We start from the raw sequence: 24,722 nt of genomic DNA on the forward strand, positions 1-24,722 counted from the left end.
AAAATGATTTAAAATAAACACATGATGTAGCTGCAAATGAATATTACATACTTACCTCACTGTCAGTTCCTCTCAGAAGCTCACCATTTTCTTCGTACAGTGATCCCTTCCAGTTCTGACAATATTTTGTCAAAAACTGAAATATACCAGCTGCTGTCAGTTACAACTGAATGTGCAAGGTAATATCCATGTTTCCCTATGGCTCAAGTGGGCCATATTACAGTTTAACAGTGTGCTGACCAGGAAGCTGTTATGGGGTAATGGCCATTTTCAAGATGGAGGACAGAATTCCATTGACCACAGTGGGCAAACAGGACTCAGGAGAGGAGATAACCACTGATGATTAGACTACACAGGAGGCAAATATGACGTGGGCATGTTTATTTTGACTATTAATTTTCAGTTCAGGTTCTCTTTAAGGCATAGAAAAATACTGGTAAAGGTTACTGATATTGTATTAGAATTGAGTATTTGAATATCTGTAATTTTACAGATATTCTACTAGCGGCAATCCCACGCACCCTTTTTCCAGGTGCCTTTTTTACATGAATGCAACAGCTCTAGTTTAACCACTTCCCAACTGAGGGGTTTTACCCCCTGACCACCAGAGCAATTTTCACCTTTCAGCGCTCCTTCCATTCATTCGTCTATAATTTAATCATTACTTATCGCAATGAAATGAACTATATCTTGTTTTTTTCGCCACCAATTAGGCTTTCTTTAGGTGGGACATTATGCCAAGAATAATTTTATTCTAAATGTGTTTTAATGGGAAAATAGGAAAAAATGTGGGAAAAAATTTATTATTTTTCAGTTTTCGGCCTTTATAGTTTTTAAATAATGCATGCTACTGTAATTAAAACCCATTAAATGTATATGCCTATTTATCCCGGTTATAAAACCGTTTAAATTATGTCCCTATCACAATGTTTGCCGCCAATATTTTAGGTGGAAATAAAGGTGCATTTTTTTCAGTTTTGCGTCCATCCCTAATTACAAGCCCATAGTTTATAAACAAACAGTGTTATACCCTCTTGACATAAATATTTAAAAAGTTCAGTCCCTAAGGTAACTATTTATGTATTTTTTTTAAATTGTAAATTTTTTTTTTTTTTTAATTACAAAAAAAAAAATTGGGGAGTGTGGGAGGTAAGGAGTTAATTTTTTGTGTAAAACAAGTTTATTTGTGTGTAAAAAATGGTTAGGGTGTAGTTTTACTATTTGGCCACAAGATGGCAACATTACCAATTTGTTTCATGCGACCTGCAAGCGTCCTTCCGGACGCTTGCAGGAAGTAGAAAGAGGCTGGGACTTTGTTATTTTTTCACAATGATCGCGCTGCTCAGCCGAGCGGCAGCAGATCATTGCGGGGCTTAGATCAACGAACGGGAATGGATTTTCCCGTTCGTTGATCTCTGGGCGAGCGGGCGGCGGCGTGTTTACTAGCGGCGGGCGGCGTGTTTACGAGCGGGAGCGCGGACAGCGGCGGGAGTGCGCAGAGTACGGATTTCTCCGTCCCTGGGGGTGAAAGGATGGAAAAAGGGGCGGAGAAATCCGTACGCGCGGGGGTAAAGTGGTTAAGGCTACTTGCACACCAAAACGTTGCGTTAGGTGCTACGTTAAGGTCGCATAACGTGCACCTAACACAAAGTACGGTGCTGCAAGTGAAGACGGTAGAGTGAGCCGCGTCAGGCGGCTCGATTCCTATAATGTCTCCCAGAGTGGTGCTGATTGGCCAGCGGGACCACGTGATGCGGAGCGAGACACTCCGCATCACGTGGTCCCGCCGGCCAATCAGCGGCCGCCAGTGCAGTGAATATTAAGTAGCCATGTGCGCGGCTACTGTAGCTGGCTCTCCCCGCCTCCTCTCCGCCCCCCACTGCGCATGTGCAAACAGTCTAACGCGGCTATAGCCGCTCCAACACCGTAGCATGCTGCACTTTCCGGAGAACGTGCACCGTTACATGTAACGCAACGTGGGCTGTGTGAACAGCCCACTTGTGTTACATTGCTGTGCGTTGGGTCAGCGTTACAGGCGCACTAACGTGCGCCTGTAACATCTTAGTGTGTAAGCAGCCTTAAGAGAATCGGAAGTAAAAATAAACTTATGAGATAATGATTTGTATGTGTAGTACAGCTAAGAAATAGAACATTAGTGGCACAGATAGGAGTCTCATATTGTTTCCAGTGCAGGAAGAGTTAAGAAACCAGTTATCTATGCAAAAGAGCTCCTCTGAGCTCTCCAACTAATTTAGTCAGAGAGCAATGCTATTTTCTGAAGCACTTATCTCAAGCTGTCTTTAACTGGTTCTTGTTTGTTTAAGGTTTTTCTACCAGGAAGTTCAAAGGATCATTAGCTCTGCTCTGTTTCATCATTTAAAATACAGAGTGTAATTTGTAAACTGCAAATATTAGAGAATGATGCAATGTTATAGAAAAACAGCTATACAGTATAACTAGTAATAAAGAAAAGAGTCTCATTTTTATTTTCAATGTTCTACTAATTATCCGTACTACACGTACAATTCTTATACGTTTTTTGTTGTTGTTTTTTTTGCCTTAGTGTCACTTTAACATTTGCTGTACAGGAAAACAGATAAACACTTCTAACAATTTCTTAGTAGGACTAGTACTAAATGTACTTCTGTTTATCTTATTATGTCATATGTCACGTCAGGTGTCCTTTAAAGAGAACCCGAGGTGGGCTTGAAGAATATTATCTGCATACAGAGGCTGGACCTGCCTATACAGCCCAGCCTCTGTTGCTATCCCAAGCATTTTTTTTTTAATAAATAATATTTCCCAGGCGGTGTGAAGTGGTGCGGAATGTGTTAGGAAGCAACAGAGATCCTCAGCATTTATTTTAGATTGCAATTCACCAGCAGCAGTACTTCATGCTATCGATGGGCCGCTCGAGAATTAAGCCGATTCTGTTGGAGGTCATCTTTCTGAAGGCCAGGATAGTCTCGCTGGTCAGGTGCAGGTTGTTTGAAATATCCAAAACGCGCAAAGAGTACAAGTTGGCCAAGACAACCAGAGCTTCCTCGCTCAATCTGGTGTTACTGAAAGGGAAGAGACGTTTGTAAGAAAATCTGCTTTCATTAAAAACAAAACAAATTGTCAAAGTCATATTTTGATCCACGTCAAGTATTTGGAATTTAATACCTGCGTTTCCCTGAAAATAAAAGTGTTTTATATTCATTGTTGCTCTAAATGTTGTGCTAGGGCTTATTTTCAGGGGATGTCTTATATTTTTATGAACACACAAGTTTCTGTGCTATTTGTCCTCCTGCCTTCCCCACTGCGCCACATCTTCCTCTGCTGGATCCACCTATTGTGTGCCTCTGCCCCCTTTGTACCTTTTAGTATCCTCCTGGTGTCCCCCTCTGTATCCGTGTCCTCCTATATCCCCTAAACTAAAGTGTCCCATGTAACCCTATGGCCTCCTAGTGTCCCCTGTGTCCTCCTCTTACCCCTAGCTCCATATCGCGCTGCCCCCCATGTCCTGCAATGTCCCCCTTATCCTCTTCTTCCCCCCCCCCCCAGCTCCATGCTGCTCTGTCCCCGATCTTAAGCATATGGGAAGAAGTACGGCAACTTGTTTCTCTATTGGAGCTGATGATCACGTAGGCTGGACCATGGCTCTGTTAATGGGCTGATCACTGCACTCGCTGAGTAGCAGTAAGTGCAGTGATTGGCCCAATGCGGGAGCCTTGGTCCTGCTTGTGAGACCATTGGCTCCAGACAGACAAGTTGCCATGCTTTTCCCCTTACTGCAGCTAGGGCTTACTTTCGGGGTAGGGCTTATATTTTGAGCATGCTCGGAATTCCTAGAGCTTACTTTCAGGGGATGTCTTAATTTCAGGGTAAGAGGGTATAAGTAGGAAGCATCTTTCCATCTCAATTAACTATAGTAAAACACAAAAGAACAAACAGGGACACCGGGAGCCCTTTTGGTGTATTATCATAAGATAATTAACCGAACGTAAGCGTATATAATACTCACAAGTCTGGGTTGCTATATGAGGCAACCACTCTGCTAGGCATGTGGGGAAATCCCGTCCCCACTTGGTCTTTCTAGAGATAGGTCACAGCTCCTTTGAAAACATCCTTCATTTCAAGGATGTCGGGAAGACCCTACCTCTTTGGGTGGCGTAACAAGTTATAGAAATGTAGGAGGCGCATGGCTTATCTCAACACCATAGAAAATTCCCCAATCAAGACCCCAATACAGTGGATGTCTGTCCTATAGAACACATACCTCCCGACGTGGCTAACCGTAAAGATAGATTAAAAGCAAGAGAAATGTTCTGGGTCTTTAAACTCGGGACCCTCCAGCCAGAAGGCCTGAACATTTGCCTAGAGCATAACCCATGATGAGTCCCTTTCTACCATCGCCCACTCCGTGTCATCCTTTTACCCAGTCCTTTTTCCTCTCCCATCCTTGCCTTTACCTATGTCCTCCCCCGGTCCCCCCCCCCCCCCACACACCTATCCCCCCTTCCCTGCCCCCTACCCTCCCTGCCTATCCCTTTTTCCCCACCTCAGCACATCCTTTCTTACCCCCATATAGTTTTTAAATAACAGAAGGCCAACATATGTCTATATGAAGGGGATTCCAATAAAGAAGCCCAAATTATATAATGAGGGATTCATACAATATAAATTAGTATAAAATGTATGTATAATCTTTAACTACTCTCTCGTATACTTTGTTTTTAACTATTCTGAATTTTTTTTAATCTAGTTTTATACCTTATGTACATTTTTACAAATCAAGAACATATGTATTTAATCTAAACTTTATACGCTTATGCATCTTTGAAACTTTGAATTTTGTTTTACTAGGTCCCATAATCCTATGATTGATTAATCGCTACCCCATAGAAGTGGGAATAAAAGGCCCCCCACATCTCCCTTTTTTTGCACCTACAATCCCCTTTAACATATAGAATACTACGCTCTACATGCCCCTCCCCCTCTTATCCAGCATTCAGGCCTTTAATCCTCTCCCTACAATCAGTACCTGAAGGCTTGACTCCTACCATACTAAGACCGGCCCCCTTTTAACTGCCAGCAACTATTTCCACTAGTCACTAGGACGCATAGATTTAATCCATTCTTTATCATATACTTTCCCTAAAATTCCCCTTAACATATAACATCCATTTTTAGTTTCTGCCAATTATGCCCCATTAGCGTTATTACCACTTCTTCCTACTATCATACAAAGAACAGCCCTTCCTCTTAGCATCTGGTTGCCCTGACTACAGGTCACATGGCACACAATCACGTGACCACATCGATCTCCCTAACTTAGGGCATACAAAGGTATTCCTCCCTCCGCTTACAGCGTCTCATCACCATGGATACCAGTCACATGACTTAAGGTCTTATGACTTCCTCTCCTCGCGTTCCCGCTCTTGGAACGCATCGGGCGCATCACACGCGTCACCTCTCCCCCCATATTACGTCACTTCCGCCCTACTGGCTAGCCACCTAACCTAGGTTCATTTACATATTGCTACAGCAACCTATCCTACGTTCACTCCCCATGCCTCCTCCTTCCACCCTGCCCTCTGACGACGCAGCGCACAGTGCTTCTGAGCGCTGACGTCACTCTCCCACCTTTCCTCCATTCATTTGACTGCAAAAAACTATATTAGACCTTCCCACCTAACGGCAGGTAATGGCGCCCAGTCTTTTCCTCCCTTGCACGCCTTCTACAGTATTCTAAATAGCCTACCCTCTGTGCCTCACTTATATGGGACACTGATACAGCAATACCATGCTTATATGGGATATGTATATGGATTTTTCAATACTACCATCTGTCTACAAATACCTCTGCTATCAATGCTGTTTTTTTATTGATTATTCTAAATGGTTTTTAATATACCTTGTGGCATTTTATAACTATGTAGTTCTGGATGCACTTTTACTGCTGTCAATATCTATATAGATCTGAAGAGACCCTATTACTATTCTTACCTAATCTATGTAAATTACTTGGCAATATGCTATAAACATATCTGGGTGTCTGTTTCATTTAAAAATTACCTAATATAGAATATGTAATGAATACAAACTACTAGGTTTTTACTATGTAGGTTCTATACAGTGCAGTGGTACATATACTGTATTTCTTTTATACATTTTTATACATTCTTATTGTATGTGAGTTCTGAGTGTCCATATTTGTTTATTTTTAAAGCGTATCCTAAGGGCGCCTCCTAAATCTCTATATCTCAATTAGGGGAGACAATTCAAAATTCAGAAAAACTAGACATGCGCTACTTTTGCAACTGTGGCAACTGTACGTTAGTGTCCTTATTGCCCAGAAATGCATCTCTCTGCAAACTGAACCAGTGGACAGAGCACACCAGCACTAACGAATGTTTAACCACTGTATTTGTGTATATGTGCAGTGTCAAGTCCTTCCCGATGTCTAATCCTAGTCATTAGTTCTATCCTCTAGCAACCCCTAACATTAAAGGAAACCTGAAGTGAGAAATATGGAGGCTGCCATAGTTATTTTCCCTTAAACAATGCCAGTTGCCTGGAAGCCATAGACCCTGAAGAATCATGCAGATCAGGTGCTCTGACTGAAGTCTGACTGGATTAGCTACATGCTTATTTCAGGTGTGTGGTTCAGACACTACTGCAGCCGAAGAGTTCAGCAGGACTGCCAGGCAACCGGTATCGTTTAAAAGGAAATAATTTGGCAGCCTCATTATACCTCTCACTTTAGGTGTCCTTTAACTTTCCAAATCTAGCACTTGTCCTTAATTAATTCAAGTGTCATTGGGCCTGATGCACGAAAGCATGGTAATATTGACACTGCACTGCAATATTATCCTTACTACTGACACTGTGTACCGCAAGTTATGCTATTAGAGCGACCTGCAGTACTGAACTACTGAGACTGTTGTTGGGTAATGTACAATACCAAGAAGTGTAATCGTTAGTATGCCAGCTTAAAGAGAGTCTGAAGCGAGAATAAATCTCGCTTCAGAGCTTATATTCAGCAGGGGCATGTGTGCCCCTGCTAAAACGCCGCTATCCCGCGGCTAAACGGGAGTCCGTTACCTCCCAAATCCCCTCGTGGAGTCCCGGGGATCTCTTCCTGGTGAGGCAGGGCTAATGGCCGCAGCCCTACCTCCATGCGCGTCTTATCAGCGCGCATCTCCGCCTCTCCCAGTCTTCCTTCGCTGAGAGGGGCGGAGGAAAGGCGGCGATGCGCCACTGATAGACGGCGCTGAGAGGCAGGGCTGCAGCCGTTAGCCCTGCCTCAACAGCAGCAAAATCTACGACCAAGTTGGTCGCGGATTTTGCAGGGGGGATTTGTGAGGTAAGGGACCCCTGTTTAGCCGCGGGATAGCGGCGTTTTAGCAGGGGCACACATGCCCCTGCTGAATATAAGCTCTGAAGCGAGATTTATTCTCGCTTCAGTGTCTCTTTAAAAAGAACCCGAGGCGGCATCACAAGATTAAAAAAAATAAAAATACTACTTGGTCCACGCCACCTCCCGGATGCATCTGTGCCACTCTCCATGGCTCCACTCATCCTCCGCAACCTCTGATCACTGGTAGACGAATCCAAGATGGCTGCAACCCGGAAGTACTTCCTGGGTCATGGCTTAGCTCCCGATTGGAGGAGGCGGAGGAGTGAGGTGGGGGAGCAATGTGGGGGAAACAATTTGATTGAAGGTTGGCAGGGCAAAGGAGGATAGCGACCATTAGTTTGTCGCTAGTCTGTAGCTAGTTTGGGGGAGGGGAACACATTTCAGTCGGATGACCAGAGCCGCTAGCGGGACCAAGTAGGAGCCGAAGAGGATGCCGGGGAACCTCGCGGGCTATGGGGGGCTGGTGGAAGCCCCAGGTAAGTCCAGATTTCAAGGTTTTTTTCTATTTTTACTGCTCAAGTCCCTTTAGGAAACTCCAATTATCTATGCATAAGAGCCTTTCTGAGCCACCAGTTGCTGTTTTCTGGAGCACTTATACATCAAAGAAATAAAGACAGATTTAGATAAGATTTTTACTGCAGGGAAGTTGAAAGGGTCAGTAGCTCTGCATGTGTTATAGTTTAAAATACAGAGCGAAGTGCAAATATGACAGAATTATGCAATGTAATATAATATATATATATACTTCTTGCCACTCTTCCATAAAGGCCAACTTTGTGCAGTGCATGACTAATAGTTGTCCTACGGACAGATCCCCCCACCTGAGCTGTAGATCTCTGCAGCTCGTCCAGAGTCACCATGGGCCTCTTGACTGCATTTCTGATCAGCGCTCTCCTTGTTCGGCCTGTGAGTTTAGGTGGATGGCCTTGTCTTGGTAGGTTTACAGTTGTGTCATACTCCTTCCATTTCTGAATGATCACTTGAACAGTGCTCCGTGGGATGTTCAAGGCTTTGGAAATCTTTTTGTAGCCTAAGCCTGCTTTAAATGTCTCAAAAACTTTATCCCTAACCTGTCTGGTGTGTCCCAGCCACACCAGCACCGCTCTGCGATGCCTCTGCAAGGGGGACCTGCGCGTTAACCGCCGCGTCCAACGCGGCGGTTTTTCCACGCTCCGCCATGCCTTGCACGGGGATAGCCGCCTCAGACTGAGTGGAGGCGGCTGCCTCCCCGTGCTCTGCCCCGCTGTGCGCGGAAAGAGCCGCCTCCGCCTGGCTCATGGCGGCGGCTCTTCCGCGCATCTTCACAGTACCCCCCCAAGGAGTGGACTCCGGACAGCTCCTTCCAGGCTTTTCTGGATGTAAGGCATGAAACTCCTTCCTTAACTTGTCTGCATGCATGCGACTCCCCGGTACCCATTGTCTCTCCTCAATGCCATACCCTTTCCAATGCACCAGATACTGTACCGAGTTTTGTACTATGCGTGAGTCCAAAATCTTCTCTATTTCGAACTCAGTTTGACTATCCACTATGATCGGAGGAGGAGGAGTAGGACCCACATGGACTGCTGGTTTGAGCAGGGATACATGAAAGGACCTTACCCCACGCATGCTGGCGGGAAGGTCAACGGTATAAGTAACGCTGTTGATCTTTTTCGCTACCGGGAACGGACCGACAAACCTGGGGCCCAATTTGTCTGAAGGTTGTTTTAGAGTCAAGTGACGTGTGGAAACCCAAACTAAGTCTCCCGGTTGGAATTTCCACTCCAAAGAGCGTCTCTTGTCCGCTTGACCCTTCTGACTTCGGAACGCCTTTTCCAAACCATCTCTTACCCTCCACCAAATGTCTTTAAACCTTTGCCAGGCCTCCAGAGCTGGAAACGGAGTGGCGGCTACTGGCAATGGTGAGAATTTGGGCATTCTTCCAGACACTACCTGGAACGAAGAGAACCCGGTGGAAGAGCTTTTTAGATTATTTTGTGCAAATTCTGCGAAAGGCAAAAATTTTACCCAGTTATTCTGCGCTTCTGCGACGTAGCACCTCAAAAATTGTTCCAAAGACTGATTGATTCTCTACGTTTGACCAATGGTCTGTGGGTGGTAGCCCGATGAAAATGACAGCTTCATGGCCATTTGGTGGCAGAATGCCCTCCAGAATTTAGAAACGAATTGGACTCCCCGATCCGACACTATGTTCTCCGGAATGCCGTGCAGCCGGAACACATGTGTGATAAACAAGTCGGCCAATTCCTGGGCCGAGGGGAGTCCTTTCAAGGGCACAAAATGGGCCATTTTACTGAAGCGGTCGACCACCACCCAAATGACCGACATGCCCTCTGACCTGGGAAGCTCACCCACAAAATCCATGGACAAATGGGTCCATGGCTCACTCAGGGTGGGTAAAGGCTGCAAGGTACCCACAGGTGCCAGCTGGGAGGGTTTATTTTTTGCACACACTGCACACTCCCTAACGAACTCCTTGCAGTCTGCTGCTAAAGAAGGCCACCAAGCACACCTGGATACAAGATCTTGTGTTCTAGACGCCCCAGGGTGTCCCACATTTTTGTGAGAATGAAACATTTGCAAAATGCGGAGACGAAAGGGCAAAGGCACAAACATAACCCCTTCAGGTTTCCCTTCGGGGACATCCTGCTGAAAGGGGCTCAGGGTCTCTGTCCAGTCTTCCCAAGTCTCTGTCACAGCTAACACCAGTCTCTGTGGGATAATGAACTCTGGGGCATTGGGCTGGGCTGTCTCCGGCTCAAAGCATCTGGACAGAGCATCTGCCTTAATGTTCTTGCTGCCCGGGGTGTACGTAATAATGAACCTGAACCTCGAAAAGAATAATGACCATCGAGCCTGACGGGGACTTAACCTCTTAGCCCCCTCGATGTATTCCAGGTTTTTGTGATCAGTGTATACTGTAATCGTATTTTCAGCTCCTTCCAGCCAAGTGACACCACTCCTCAAAGGCGAGTTTAATGGCGAGGAGCTCTCTGTTGCCTATATCGTAGTTTCTCTCTGCCGGAGAGAACCTACGAGAGAAATAGGCACAGGGATGTAATCTTCCCTGCAACCCTGATCGCTGAGACAGCACAGCCCCTACCCCGACCTCTGAGGCGTCCACCTCAACAATAAAGGGGTAAGAAGTGTCAACGTGCCTCAGGATGGGTGCCGAGCAAAACAAGTTTTTCAGAGTGGAAAATGCTTGCAGGGCTTCTGGGGTCCAGTGGTTAGTATCTGCCCCTTTTTTCGTGAGATTGGTGAGGGGTGAAATAACCGTGGAGTACCCCTTTATGAACCTTCGATAATAATTAGCAAAGCCCAGGAATCTCTGCAGAGATTTTAACCCCACGGGTTGGGGCCACTCTAACACAGCAGAGACCTTGGCAGGGTGCATTGACAGGCCCGAGGTGGAAATGATGTACCCCAAAAAAGCGACGGATGTCACCTCGAATATACATTTCTCCAATTTCGCATATAGCATGTTCTGCCTCAGTTTGTCCAGTACAATTCAGACATGTGTTCTGTGCTCAGAGAGGTTGTTGGAAAAGATAAGTATATCGTCCAGGTATACTAACACGAACCTGTCCAACACCTCTCTGAAGACCTCAATCAATTCCTGGAAGACGGCCGGGGCGTTACACAGCCCGAAGAGCATCACCAAGTACTCGTAATGCCCGTCGGGCGTGTTAAAGGCCGTCTTCCATTCATCGCCCTTTCTGATCCTCACCAAGTTGTATGCGCCCCGTAAGTCTAATTTTGAAAAGACTTTAGCGTTGGTAACTTGTGTAAAAAGGTCATCTATCAGGGGCAAGGGGTAGCGATTCTTTATCGTGATTTTATTCAGGCCCCGGTAATCTATGCACGGCCGCAGACCTCCGTCTTTCTTTTTAACAAAAAAGAACCCTGCACCGGCGGGCGACCGGGATGGTCGAATAAACCCCTTGGCTAAATTCTCACGAATATACTCTTGCATGGCCAGTTTCTCTGGCCCGGACAAATTGTAAAGATGACCCCTAGGGGGCATACAACCAGATTGGAGATCAATGGGGCAATCAAATGGGCGATATGGCGGTAACTTGTCAGCGGCTTTGGGACAGAACACATCGGCATACTCGGAATACTGTACTGGAACCTCTTCCAACTGAATCCTGGTCTGGGCCAATGTCACCTTCCCTAAGCACTGCTGGCGACAATGATCAGACCAGCTGGTTAACTGACCTGTGGCCCAATCAATCTGGGGGGAATGGAGGCGCAGCTATGGCATACCAAGTATAATGGTGGACGTAGACATGTGTAACACAAAAAACTGTAACCTCTCCCAATGTAAAACCCCTACCGTGATCTCTATCTCTGGAGTCTGGGACAGCGGATGATTCCTCTGCAGAGGAGAATCGTCCACTGAAGTAACCTGGATGTAACTGACCACCTACGAAATTCGGCCGCGTAATCTTCGACTGGACCCTTGCCTTGCCGTAAAAGCTTAAGCTTCCGCTCAGAGGTCACAGCAAGGTCTGGGTCGTCGTAAATTACTGCCATGGCTTTAAAGAATTCCTCTACCGAGGTCAGAGCTGTGTCTCCAGGGGGCAGGTTATATGCCCAAGTCTGAGAGTCACCGGCCAATAAAGTTTTGATAAACGTGACTCTCTGGGCCTCAGTACCAGAGGATCGGGGTCTCAATTCAAAATAGGATAACACTCTACTCCTAAAATTGCGGAAGTCAGATCTGTGGCCTGAGAACCGTTCAGGAACGGGCATGCATATGTCCAGGCTAGGAGGGGATCGCACCTCATCTACTGACGTCTGGAGGGTTTGTACAGACCCTGACAAAGCTTCAATCAATGCTTTGTGTTCACCCAACACTCGATTGACATTCTCCACGGAAGTGGCAAGTTCCCCCAGAGGACCAGAGCGTGCGTCCATTTTGTTTTTGGTCTGGCGTTCTGAAACGATCGGTGAAGCACAGAGAGGATCTGATTACCGGTGATCTGCAGTATCACTGGGAATACAGATATATACCAGATTATAAGTGATCTGCAGTATCACCGATAATCCGATATACCAGCTAACCTCTGTTCACCTGAGTAGAGTGTAGTGTTTGGTGTAACAGTAACACTTGGAGGACTAGGCCTCAGTGCAGTGAGGAATACTGCACGGATTCCTTCCGAAGACCTGAACCCTCCAAGGCGGGAGGAGTCAGGCTGAGAGTAGGAAGGATAGTCTGCAAGTGACACTCTGGAGGAAGTGTCACTAGCAGGACGGGGAACCGCCTCCAATATTAAGGTCGGTTCTCGAGGTCGGGCAAGCCAGGTCGTAACCACACAGACAGATAAAGTACAGTATCAGAAGGCAGATGCGGAGTCTAGTAACAGGCAGGGTTCGGCAACAGGGTATAAGAAATATCGAGGTACAAGATCAAGAGGCAGAAGCAGAGTCTAAGGACGAGCCGGGGTTCGGCAACAGGGTATCAGAAATATCGAGGTACAAGATCAGAGTTCAGGAGGATAGTCAGGCAGGCAAAAGGTCATAACAGATAATCACAATCAAACTAGTACTTTAAGCTATCAACAGAATCTAGCTAAGTGTAGGATTACAGCTCCAGCTGGTCCCGGCACACTTAAGGCTAGGTTTCCACTTGTGCGTTTTGTGTCAGTTTTTCTGCTCAGAAAATTCGCATAGATTTTAAAACTAATGTTAGTCAATGCAGCCGTTTCCACTCTATGCGAATTTTCGTACGCGTTCGTACGCGTGAAAAAATCTGTGGTCCTGTATCATTTTTTCGGACATCGCGTACGATTCGCGTACAATGCTTTGTATAGGCAATGCGAATTTTCGCGTTACTTGCCCGAAAATTCGCATTGGATCCATGGTTACAGGAAGTTGTCAGCAGTCATGACTAAGCTGTTACTAGGCAGATTATGCATATGTAACTAATGCGAATTTTCGCGTATGAAAATTCGCATAAAAACGCGTACAAATTTACATGCGAATTTTCACCAATCATAAAAATCTTATACGATTTTTTGTAGGCGAAAATGTAACGCTACAGTGGAAACGTAGCCTAACACATGCGTTATAATGACTGTACACTGCAGTGGAGTCTGGACATTGACCTTTATGGAAAGCCTGCATGCAGCAAGTTAGAAAAACGTTGTTACAACGCAGTACTGTGAACAGACCCGTAGTATTGTATAGGCAATGAGTTGACATGCAGAATTATTTTGCAATGCATCTGACCACTGTGAACAGGGCCTCAGGGTCATGTAGGAGCAAAAAAAGTTAATTATTACAGAAGTTTTATTATATCCGGGTTGACTATTCCAGGCCTTGCTCCCATAGACTTATAATGGAGATTGGCCGGGACCTGGAGAGGTAGTTTACTATAACCGAATGTTTACTATACCAGAGCTTATTATAACGATATTATACTGTAATCCTACCAGGGCTGTGGAGTCGGGCAATTTTGGGTGCCTGGAGTCGGAGTCGGGAAAAAAATGCACCGACTCCGACTCCTAATGAATTTGTAACTGTAATTAAAATAGAAAATATGATAAAATGTTCTATTTCTCAGATAATAGTCATTAAAAATAATGTATATATACAGTATATATACAGTAATTGCTGTGCTTAGTCCACAAAAATGAAATAAACCAATCAAAATTAGTTACTTGTGCTGCTTCAATAAAAGCAGTCCCCGTATTTTTAAGGTCAGATAGACATATCTGATTGTGACTGTATATATGATGTGTACACAGGAATCTCTTATATATGTTACGGCCAGAACCCGAAGTTTGGCCAGAACTAGAAGTGGCCGGCCACTTCGGGTTCTGGCCGGCCAATGCGCGAACTGGCCGCTGCGCTGCGGCCAATGTGAGAAATGAAACAATTCCTGTAAGGTTTAATGTGATGTTGTGGCCGCAGCGCAGCGGGGGGCAAAAAATGTATCACACATCTTTACTTTATTCAATGGCATTAAGCCGCCCGGCTTTTTCCTCTGCCTCTCTCTCCTCCCCCCCCCCTCCCCCCCCCGGCTCTCTCTCTCCTTCTCTTTATGGGCACAGCCGGGCGGGGACACGCGTGTCCCTCCGGAGTCGTTCGTCGCGGCAGGGGAATCCTGCCGTTCTTGCAGAGCGGGTGCTGGCAGAAGCAATGTCTGCAGCCTCCCCCGCTCTGCTCTCCTGCCGCGAGGAACGACTCTCCTGGACACGCGTGTCCCCGCCCGGCTGTGCCCATAAGAGAAGGGGGGAGAGAGAGGCGGGGGGGGGGGGGAGGAGAGAGAGGCAGAGGAAAAAGCCGGGCGGCTTAATGCCATTGAATAAAGTAAAGATGTGTGATACATTTTTTGCCCCCCGCTGCGCTGCGGCCACAACATCACATTAAACCTTACAGGAATTGTTTCATTTCTCACATTGGCCGCAGCGCAGCGGCCAGTTCGCGCATTGGCCGGCCAGAACCCGAAGTGGCCGGCCACTTCTAGTTCTGGCCAAACTTCGGGTTCTGGCCGTAACATATATACTAAATAACATCTATGCTGTAAGAATAAAGCCTGATGTGTAGCCGTGTCACTAATAGAGATGGTCAATGAGATGGAAATAATTCTGCACTGATGCTGATTTATGCAAATGTATGCACTCCCTTTGCTCATGAAATCAAATAATTTGATATGTTGTTAAAATTTGGTTTGGTGACTACAAATTAAAGGGTACCTGAGACGGATGAAAAGTAAAGTTTTATACATACATGGGGCTTCCTCCAGCCCCCTTCAGGCTAATCAGTCCCTCGCTGTCCTCCACCACCCGGATCTTCTGCTATGAGTCCTGGTAATTCAGCCAGTCAGCGCTGTCCGGCCAAATGCCGCTCCCACAGCCAGGAACATTCTGCACCTGCGCAATAGTGCTGCACAGGTGTATTATGCTCCTGGCGGCGGAGTGTGTGCATGCGCACTACGCCCGACTGGCTCAATTACCTGGACTCCTAGCAGAAGATCCAGGTGGTGGAGGAGGACAACGAGGGACTGATTATCCTGAAGGCGGCTGGAGGAAGCCCCAGGTATGTATAAAACTTTAATTTCATCTGTCTCAGGTTTACTTTGTTACACAGTAGTACTAAACTCTACATATGCACTCCCCACAGAGCTGCAGGGAATCCACTGAGAATGCTGTGCACATTAACCACAGAGGTGTTGTCTGTCACCTATAAACCTTGTTCAGATTGTGCATGAAGAATGTGTAATAGAGGAAGAATCTCCTCATTCCCCTGCAGAGTACCTGCACATCATTCTTACATGTCCCCACACTTACATTGCCTAGGGCCTGATAGATGTTCTTTGTTCCGGTTTGTACCTTTTACAAGTACTCTTACCAAGGACTAGTTTTAGTCTAAAGGGAATAAATATAGTAGTCTACATATCCTTCTCACTTCAGTTGTCTTGTAAAATTCCTAAGCGTTGGCAGTTAAGAGACGAATTTCATGTTACATACTTTTAATCAACAAAATTGTAATATGCAAATTAGAGGAGTCGGAGTCGAGGAGTCGGAGTCGGTGGAATCCTAAACTGAGGAGTCGGAGTCGGTGGATTTTTCAACCGACTCCACAGCCCTGAATCCTACATCAACGCTGGCTTATTTGCATCTCACTGACCATCCATATTGCTGAATATAAAAATCATGTCCGCTTGTTCATTTTTATAAACCATTCTGTGTAATACACAAGAACAGCCACAAGATGGCACCAATTGCTGGATAATCATTGTTTATAATGTCATTTAAACATAACTGATTATTATTTCTTTTGGAATATAAATGGCCTGTTAACAGTATTTCATCTTCTAGTTGCAGAAAGAAAAGGAACAGAGAAGACTAAATGTAAAGCGCCCCACACAGAGGCCATAAGGAGAATTCTTGCAATTTACAGTTTTCATTCTTAATTTATATGTGTGTTTTTATTAAATATTCCGTTTGTACGTATTTTTTAGACTAGTGGCAGTATTTTTTGTCTGCCGTTTGGTTTCAGTTTCAACTGTGCTAAAGTGTAAATTATACATCGTACAGTGTACCTGAGATGTTGTTAAAGTTTGTATTTATACTTACCTGGGGCTTCCTCCAGCCCGATGAGCTGCGTGGGCTCCCTTGCCATCCTTTCTGGCCACTCCATTCTTGTAGCAGCAGAGAGAGAGTAAAGCCAGCACTGCAATTAGGGTTATTTATTGATAAAGATAAAAGCACTTACAGTCAAGTAGCAGCTAGATGCTATGGCAGGTTAAGTGGGCGCCAGGTCTGTGTCCCCCTGCGGACGTCCGTTTCGCGCTAACAGCGCTTGTTCACCGCAATGGGGACTCTCCCCATTGCGGTGAACAAGCGCTGTTAGCGCGAAACAGACGTCCGCAGGGGGACACAGACCTGGCGCCCACTTAACCTGCCATAGCATCTAGCTGCTACTTGACTGTAAGTGCTTTTATCTTTATCAATAAATAACCCTAATTGCAGTGCTGGCTTTACTCTCTCTCTGCTGCTACAAGTTTGAAACCTCACTCCTCCATTGTGCCGGAGCACGCAATTTAAAGGGACTTACACCCACACAGTCTACAGCACGGCATAGCCCAACCCAACCCCCTGTTGTAATCTCTTTTGAGTGCTGGAATCCTACTCTTTCCTGTTCTACACTCCATTCTTGTGCTATGCCTTGCATGCCACAGGGCCAAGCCATGCATACACAGAAGAGCAGGCCGGCTAGATTACCGGGGGGCATAGCACAAGAATGTAGAGGATGGCGAGGGAGCCTGCGCACCTCATGGGGTTCGAGAAAGTCCCAGGTAAGTATAAATAAACACATTAACAATGTCTCAGGTTTCCTTTTAAAGGAAATCTTAAGTGAGTTTAAGAAGTTGAGATTTGCTTTATGCACCCCTCCCCCCGCAGTATGTCTGGTTCCTTCCTGTCCTCCTAGTCCACACAGTTGTGCCCCCAACTAAGGTCTGCGACTGGCTTAGTCACAGGCTATAGCACATGCCTGGCCATGTGCCTCCTCAATCATGCTCCCTTTGTAGGGAGTATTCTGTACATGCGCAGTTGCTAGTTTTATAAACTGCGCAGAACACTGCGCAGATGCCATTAAGCTCTTGTGTTGACAGCGGCACAACATGGCGGACTGGGAGGACAGATGAGGACCTGAAGGACGACGGGCTAGGAAGAAACCCCAGATAAGTAAATCTTAACCCCCCCCCCCCCACACACACACACACCTAAAGGGAACCTGGGGTGGATCTTTTGGGGGCAGATGGGACACAGAGGCATGTCCTCTGCCTCATGACATGGCTCTGTGTCACCCAACTCTCTGATAATCAAGTCAATGAATGGATCCAAAGGCTGTCCAACAATAGCCCAATGTCAGGTGTGTTCAGAAGTTCAGTAAAGCAGGTGCAACAAAGCACAAGATATAGCAGCAGACCTAACAATAAGGAGCATCAATAGAGTGGGTGTGGCGAAGCACAGGATATAGAAGCAGATGAAGCAATGAGGAGCCACATGCAGATAGGCAAAACTGGATAGTGGTGTGGCTGAGGGGCAATCCGAGGGAAGACCACCTGTGCCCAGTGGTACGGAGGCAGTGTCAATCAGCTCACTCACCCCCTGCATACATCCATGTGCGACACCACAAACTGACAGATTTCATGTACAGTGCAATAAGCCATATTTGGAGGAGTGCCATTGCTGGTTTCTCCCCTTCAGCTATCTGATCAGCTGTGCCTTCGCCTCCAGCTGTCCACTGCAGGGAATCAGGTCACTACAGGCGCCAGCATCCCTTCCATTCCTGCAGGCCAGTCACAGGCTGAGGATCTCTGCAAGCCTGTTCAGCATGGGTGTCTGTGTAGGCAGCGGCATCACTGCTGCACTCCTCTCCGATCCTCTATTAACTCAAGCATAGAAAGAGGCCAGTCCACACACTCCACCACTCAGACACACAGCAAGTAGCTGTGTAGTGACTTGCATATAAGCCTGGGGGTGACATTTCAGCACCTTTTGGGTGCTTATACGTGAGCATATACGGTAAATAAATATGGGCAATAGATATAAATGCCAGTATTGTGAAACAGTTCAAAGTGGTTTGAAGTTACCACATAAGCATTATGAAATGTCTGTGTATAAACAAACATTTTAGGGTGGGTGAACCTGCACTGACCATAACTTAGAACCAGTTCACAAATGAATTTTGTTCTCACATAGTCAATTTCTGAATGACTTACCCCGGTTTTGCAAATATTTTTTTCCCATTTAGTTCTGCCTGCGGTGTAGCTAATTGATGCTCATTATCAGGGATGTAGCAATAGCCATAGCAGCTGCTATGGGGCCCTGGAGTACAGGCGACCACATGTTACTTAATGTATTCACCATTCACTTTCTTCTGTCTCTCCACCCTCTGACGTTGTCTCAGTACCCATAAACTATGTGCAGTGTTGATAGCATGAGAATGTAATTAACTCTTAGCCATAGGGTTGCTTAAGAGTGCCTCCATCTGAGGGCCCTATGAAAGCTTAGCTATAGGGCCCCATGATCTCTAGCTACGCCACTGCATTCTACAAATGTTCATTGTTTAAGTGCCTATCTGATGGTGTGTATCTTGTCTTTAAAACATTTAAGTCCGTATAATAAAACATCCAAAAACCATAAAAGAATCCATTTGAAGCTACCTTTTTAACTTTAGCTATACCACAAAATGTAAAATATACCCTTTTAAATACAATTTTGTTCCTTTCTGTGTTGTCTTATTGTATTCTACAAATTGATATTTGTTTTATTGATGTTTTCTGCTTCCTAGGTTCTCAGCATGTGGTATGTGTACCTTGAGGATACTTGGGTTGGGTTCAAGAGTTCTTGAACATGGCCAAGCCAGCCTATTACAGTGAGTTGTGGGATAGGCATAAGACAAGACACAGAACATTTATATCACGCTTTTCTCCTGGTGGACTCAAAGTGCCATAGCTGCAGCCACGCTCTTTGATCTTGCTTAAAGGAGAACTGTAGAGAGGTGTATGGAGGCTGCTATATTTATTTCCATTTAAGCAATACCAGTTACCGTATTTTTCGGAATATAAGACGCTCCGGCATATAAGACGCACCTAGGTTTAGAGGGCAAAAATCAGGGAAAAAAAAAAAAACTAAACCTATGTGCGTCTATACTGCAGGGGCGTCTTATGGACATTTATCCCCCAAAAACATTTTCTAAGCTACTCTATCTACACTACACTGCCCAGTTACACTACACTATGCCCTATTTCCCCATCAGTTACACTACAATACACTATACAGCAATACACTACACTTAAACTACACTGCACTAAACTACACTGCACTAAACTACACTGCACTAAACTACACTGCACTAAACTACACTGCACTACACTACACTGCACTACACTACACTGCACTAAACTCCAATTAACTACACTACACTACAATACACTACAATACACTTTCATACATTACCTGATCTTGCAGCCGCGATCCTCCCCCCGGCTGTCGGCGATCCTCTTCAGCATCCTCCTTTCACCCTGGGTCCCGCAGTGCGATCCTCTTCAGTGGCAGCGGTAGGCAGGGGCACTGGCCGCCTACCGCTGTGCAGAGCCGCCGGGGTCCGCTGGGCCATCTCCATAAACACTTCCGGGGTCCACTGGGCCATCTGCATAATCGCCGCTGGAGTCCGCTGGGTCCTCTGAATAATAGCCGCTGGAGTCCGCTGGGTCCTCTGAATAATAGCCGCTGGAGTTCGCTGGGTCGCCGCCTCTATACACGCAGTCATCTGCACTAGCCGCGCACGTGCGCCAGGGGTCATGCATGATGTAATGTATAGCGGCATTTCAGCTTCCCTGCGCACTCTGCATTGATTTTTTTTTTGTATCTTTAGAATATAAGACGCACCCACATTTCTCCCCAAAATTTGGGGAAGAAAAAGTGCGTCTTATATTCCGAAAAATACGGTACCTGGCTATCCTGCTAATCTTCTGCCTCTAATACTTTCAGCCATAGATCCTGAACAAGCATGCAGCAGATCAGTTTTTTTCTGGCAGTTTTGACAGATATGATAAGAGTAGCTGCATGCTTGTTTCTAGTGTGATTTATACACTTCTTCAACGAAATAGATCAGCAGGGCTGCCAGGCAACTGGTATTGCTTAAAAGGAAATAAATATGGCAGCCTCCATTTACCTCTCACTACAGTTCTCCTTTAAGGTCTCCTCATAGAAAACAAAGTGGAAGAAGAAGAGTATGAGTGAGGGACGAGGACAGATCAGACACAGGTGATGCCTCCTAAGGGTCAATGAATATGCCCAGTAATGAGCACCTCCTACAAGGTGATACCCTAAAAGTGCAGGCTTTAAAGGATACCTGAACTGAAATGTGACATGAGATAGACATGTGTATGTACAGTGCCTAGCACACAAATAACTATGCTGTGTTCCTTTTTTTATTTCTCTGCATGAAATAGTTAAATATAAGGTATGCAAGTGGCTGACTCAGTCCTGACTCAGACAGGAAGTGACTACAGTGTGACCCTCACTGATAAGAAATTCCTCTTTTTTTATCTCTTTCTTGCTCTCAGAAGCCATTTTCTGCTTGGAAAGTGTTTTATAGTTGGAATTTCTTATCAGTGAGGGTCACACTGTAGTCACTTCCTGTCTAAATCAGGAGTCAGCCTCTTGCATACCTTATATTTAACTCTTTCAAGCAGAGAAAGAAAAAATGGAACACAGCATAGTTATGTGTGTGCTAGGCACTGTAAATACACATGTCTATCTCATTATGTCACATTTCAGTTCGGGTATCCTTTAACCACTTCACCACTGAGGGGTTTTACCCCCTGACCACCAGAGCAATTTTCACCTTTCAGCGCTCCTTCCATTCATTCGTCTATAACTTTATTATTACTTATCCCAATGAAATGAACTATATCTTGTTTTTTTCGCCACCAATTAGGCTTTCTTTAGGTAGGACATTATGCCAAGAATTATTTTATTCTAAATGTGTTTTAATGGGGAAATAGGAAAAAATGTGGGAAAAAATTATTATTTTTCAGTTTTCGGCCATTATAGTTTTTAAATAAAGCATGCTACTGTAATTAAAACCCATGAAATGTATTAACCCATTTGTCCCGGTTATAAAACCATTTAAATTATGTTCCTATCACAATGTTTGGCGACAATATTTTATTTGGAAATAAAGGTGCATTTTTTTCAGTTTTGCACCCATCCCTAATTACAAGCCCGCAGTTTATAAAGTAACAGTGTTATACCCTCTTGACATAAATATTTAAAAAGTTCAGTCCCTAAGCTAACTATTTATGTTTTTTTTTTTTATTGTATTTTTTTTTTTTTTTTAATTACAAAAATAAAAATTGGGGAGTTTGGGAGGTAATGAGTTAATTTATTGTGTACATGTAATGTTTGAATATGTAAAATGCTTTTAGGGTGTAGTTTACCATTTGGCCACAAGATGGCCACAGAGTGTTTGTTTACATGCGACCTGTAAGCGTCCGGAAGGACGCTTACACGAAGCAGTAGGAGGCTGGGAGACTCACAATGATCTCGCTGTTTCTGAAAGAAGCAGCAGATCATTGCGGGGGCTAGATCAACGAACGGGAATGGATTTTCCCGTTCATTGATCTCCGGGCGGGCGGCGGCGTGCACGAGCGGCGGGTGCGCGCGCACGAGCGGCGGGAGCGCGGACAGCGGCGGTAGCGCGGAAGGTACGGATTTCTCCGTCCCTGGTTTTTTAGGGGGGAAAAAAGGGGCGGAGAAATTCGTACCGCTGGGGGTAAAGTGGTTAAAGTAGATGCCTCATTAAATAGAAAAACTGTAAAACCAAACGCACAGGAGAAATGACTCTAGTTAAACTATTAACTAATCAGAATCCTAATAACAGGGCTCCCTCTCCATTAAAGGTGAAAATGTAAGAAAACTACATGGAACACCTCCCCATTCTGAGTGTAACCTTAACTAAAGGAATACTGAGATACCAACTGAGACGTAAACTACCGTCGGAGTGATGATGTAAATGCTTTACCCAACATGACTCACAACATTCTTGTAACAAGCAAATCTCCTCATTAATCCCATCAAGACTATAAAGAAGTGTGCGTCTCCAAGCAACTGCCAAATTCAAAGCCAATGCCAAATTTACTGTCTGTAAAAAGGAAGATCTATTGAAAATTATATTTGCTGAGAGACAGGTGTCTAAACACCTGTCCAATGTTCCACCCAAAAATACGCCTCAGTCACCACTAAGTGATGTGGAAAATCCAGAAAGTATACCAAGTTAGATAAGTGAGGAGACCCCTGCTTCCCCAGATACAGGTCGAAAGGGCCCATCTAACGCAGAAGCTAGTCCTCAGGCTATCCAACATAACAAATAAAACATGCATAAGCATATCCGCAAGAGAAATGCTTAAAGTGGACCCAAATTAAAAATACAAGATTTCAGAAATAAAATCTATTTTCTAAATTATAATAATAAATAGCAGCCTTTTTTCAGCTGCATGATGACAAATATAATTTTTTTTTACTTTTATTGGAGGAACCCCTCCCTTTCTTTCAAATTGCCGGGATTTTTCCGGCAAACTGGTGGAGTAGATGGTGTCTGGCAATGGAGGAATTGCTAATGGCTGCCCCCAGTATAACCCTAGTTATGAAAAGAGAAGGGTGAAAAGCATGCATTGAAATGATCATAGGTTTGAAGGAGTGTTTATTTATCTTTGTATGTGTCAGAGTGGTGCAACTAAATATTTTTAATTAAAAAAATGTTTGGTTTGGGTCCGCTTTAAAGTGGATCTGTGAAACTTTTACTCATTGCATAATTGTGTTCCTTTCATATAGTTTATAGGGAATTGCTCAAGCCAAATCCTTTTTTTGTTTTATTTTAATACTGTAATTCCCTAAACTAAACAAGCCTCACCCACAGCTTTTTAGAGTGCCTTGGCACTGGAGCAAGGGCTTATATGAGCTCAGTCTGGGCAGGAGGAGGAGGTGTTACTAACCAGAGATTTCAGAGGCGAGGAGAAGAGGGGACTGAATTTGTCATATTACACACAGGCAAACTGATAGCATCTCCAGCCCTCAGCCTGTGACAAACAGAACATGGCTGCCCTCGTATCACAGGAAAAAATAATCATAAACAATTGAAGCTGTTTGCAGCTAGATTTGCTGTGTAAATTATCTAAATTTTAGATAAGCTATATATACATGTTACTTGTTATAGTTAGTTTTTCATCTCGGATCTGCTTTAATGCCAAGAGCTAAGGTCGACCAGTGGAATAATGAAATGTGAGGGCAGCATACATTAAGCAATGAAAAGCAAACCACCGAACGCCTAATGGAACACCAAGCAAAACTACAGCGTCAAGATGACATGGTACCTTCTTGCTAATATTGAGTAAAAACAAACCTGCAGAATACTTATGGCAATCATGCATTTCCTCGACTCATGAGGTTAAACTACTGACAAAATACAGGACTCCCCCTGCTAACATGATTGGGGTGATTGCAGATTGTCCACCTGAAGGAGAGTGCCCCTATGATTATTTGAGTAGCTGGAGTACAAAAGGATCTACGCTAAACATAAGCTCTGTGCTCCATAGCATTGTGCCTTAGACACCACATGGTGGCGCAAGAGATCCAGAGACCACATTAAGTTCTGAAATAAGAATGGTATTGTCCATCTGCTTTAAGACTTCCAAATACAATGAAAGTCTGCCCACCATCTTACGCCAGATGAAGACCGAGACCCCCATATCCTCACTTTAATAGCGACAGTCCCAAACCATCATATCACATCATATAAAACACATGATATATATGAGTATTAATGCTTTGTGTCCAAGTTTTAAGTAGAACAAGGTAATATAACATGAGATACATTGTAATTATAGACATGAAAACAGCACATCATATTAAAAAAATAGTAAACGGTAACATAGCGAACAAACAGTTACTATCCTGGCCTGACATGAGACACCCAGCGGGATTATTCCGCCAAGGGGCCATAGATCTGACTAGGCTAGCTTATGCCATATCAGCAATTGAGCAAGTTAAGTTCCAGTAGTACCACACAGCTGGTCTCACGTACAAGGCCCAATTCCCCCACATCCAGGGAGGTCAGAAGCAGCTTCTAACAAGCTATGTAATGCACCCTTGAAGATAACAAGTTAAGATTTAAAGTCAGTCCCTTTCAAGATCATGAGCAGAATTTGCACTACTTTGTAGGCGATCGCGTCCTCTGTGATGTCCAGTGGTGTAGCAACAGGGAGTGCAGAGGTAGCAAACGCATCAGG

The 24,722-nt window shown here is 44.8% G+C and overlaps 2 long non-coding RNA genes across 3 annotated transcripts in view; one reads left to right on the forward strand and one right to left on the reverse strand.

Annotated features, from left to right (window-relative positions):
- The window catches only part of LOC137518328 (uncharacterized), a 49,883-nt gene extending 33,511 nt beyond the window's left edge, over positions 1-16,372 (forward strand). For both annotated transcript variants that reach the window (XR_011020789.1, XR_011020790.1), the window contains exon 4: positions 16,237-16,372. This is a non-coding gene — a long non-coding RNA (uncharacterized lncRNA). The remainder of the gene's footprint in view (positions 1-16,236) is intronic.
- On the reverse strand, positions 2,813-5,312 carry LOC137518326 (uncharacterized). Its single transcript, XR_011020787.1, has 2 exons — positions 5,209-5,312; positions 2,813-3,062 (listed from the first exon to the last, which is right to left on the reverse strand). It is a non-coding gene; the product is annotated as an uncharacterized lncRNA (long non-coding RNA).
- Positions 16,373-24,722: the final 8,350 nt, after the last annotated feature.

The sequence above is a fragment of the Hyperolius riggenbachi genome, chromosome 5, assembly GCF_040937935.1.
Source record: "Hyperolius riggenbachi isolate aHypRig1 chromosome 5, aHypRig1.pri, whole genome shotgun sequence".
NCBI classification, from domain to species: domain Eukaryota; kingdom Metazoa; phylum Chordata; class Amphibia; order Anura; family Hyperoliidae; genus Hyperolius; species Hyperolius riggenbachi.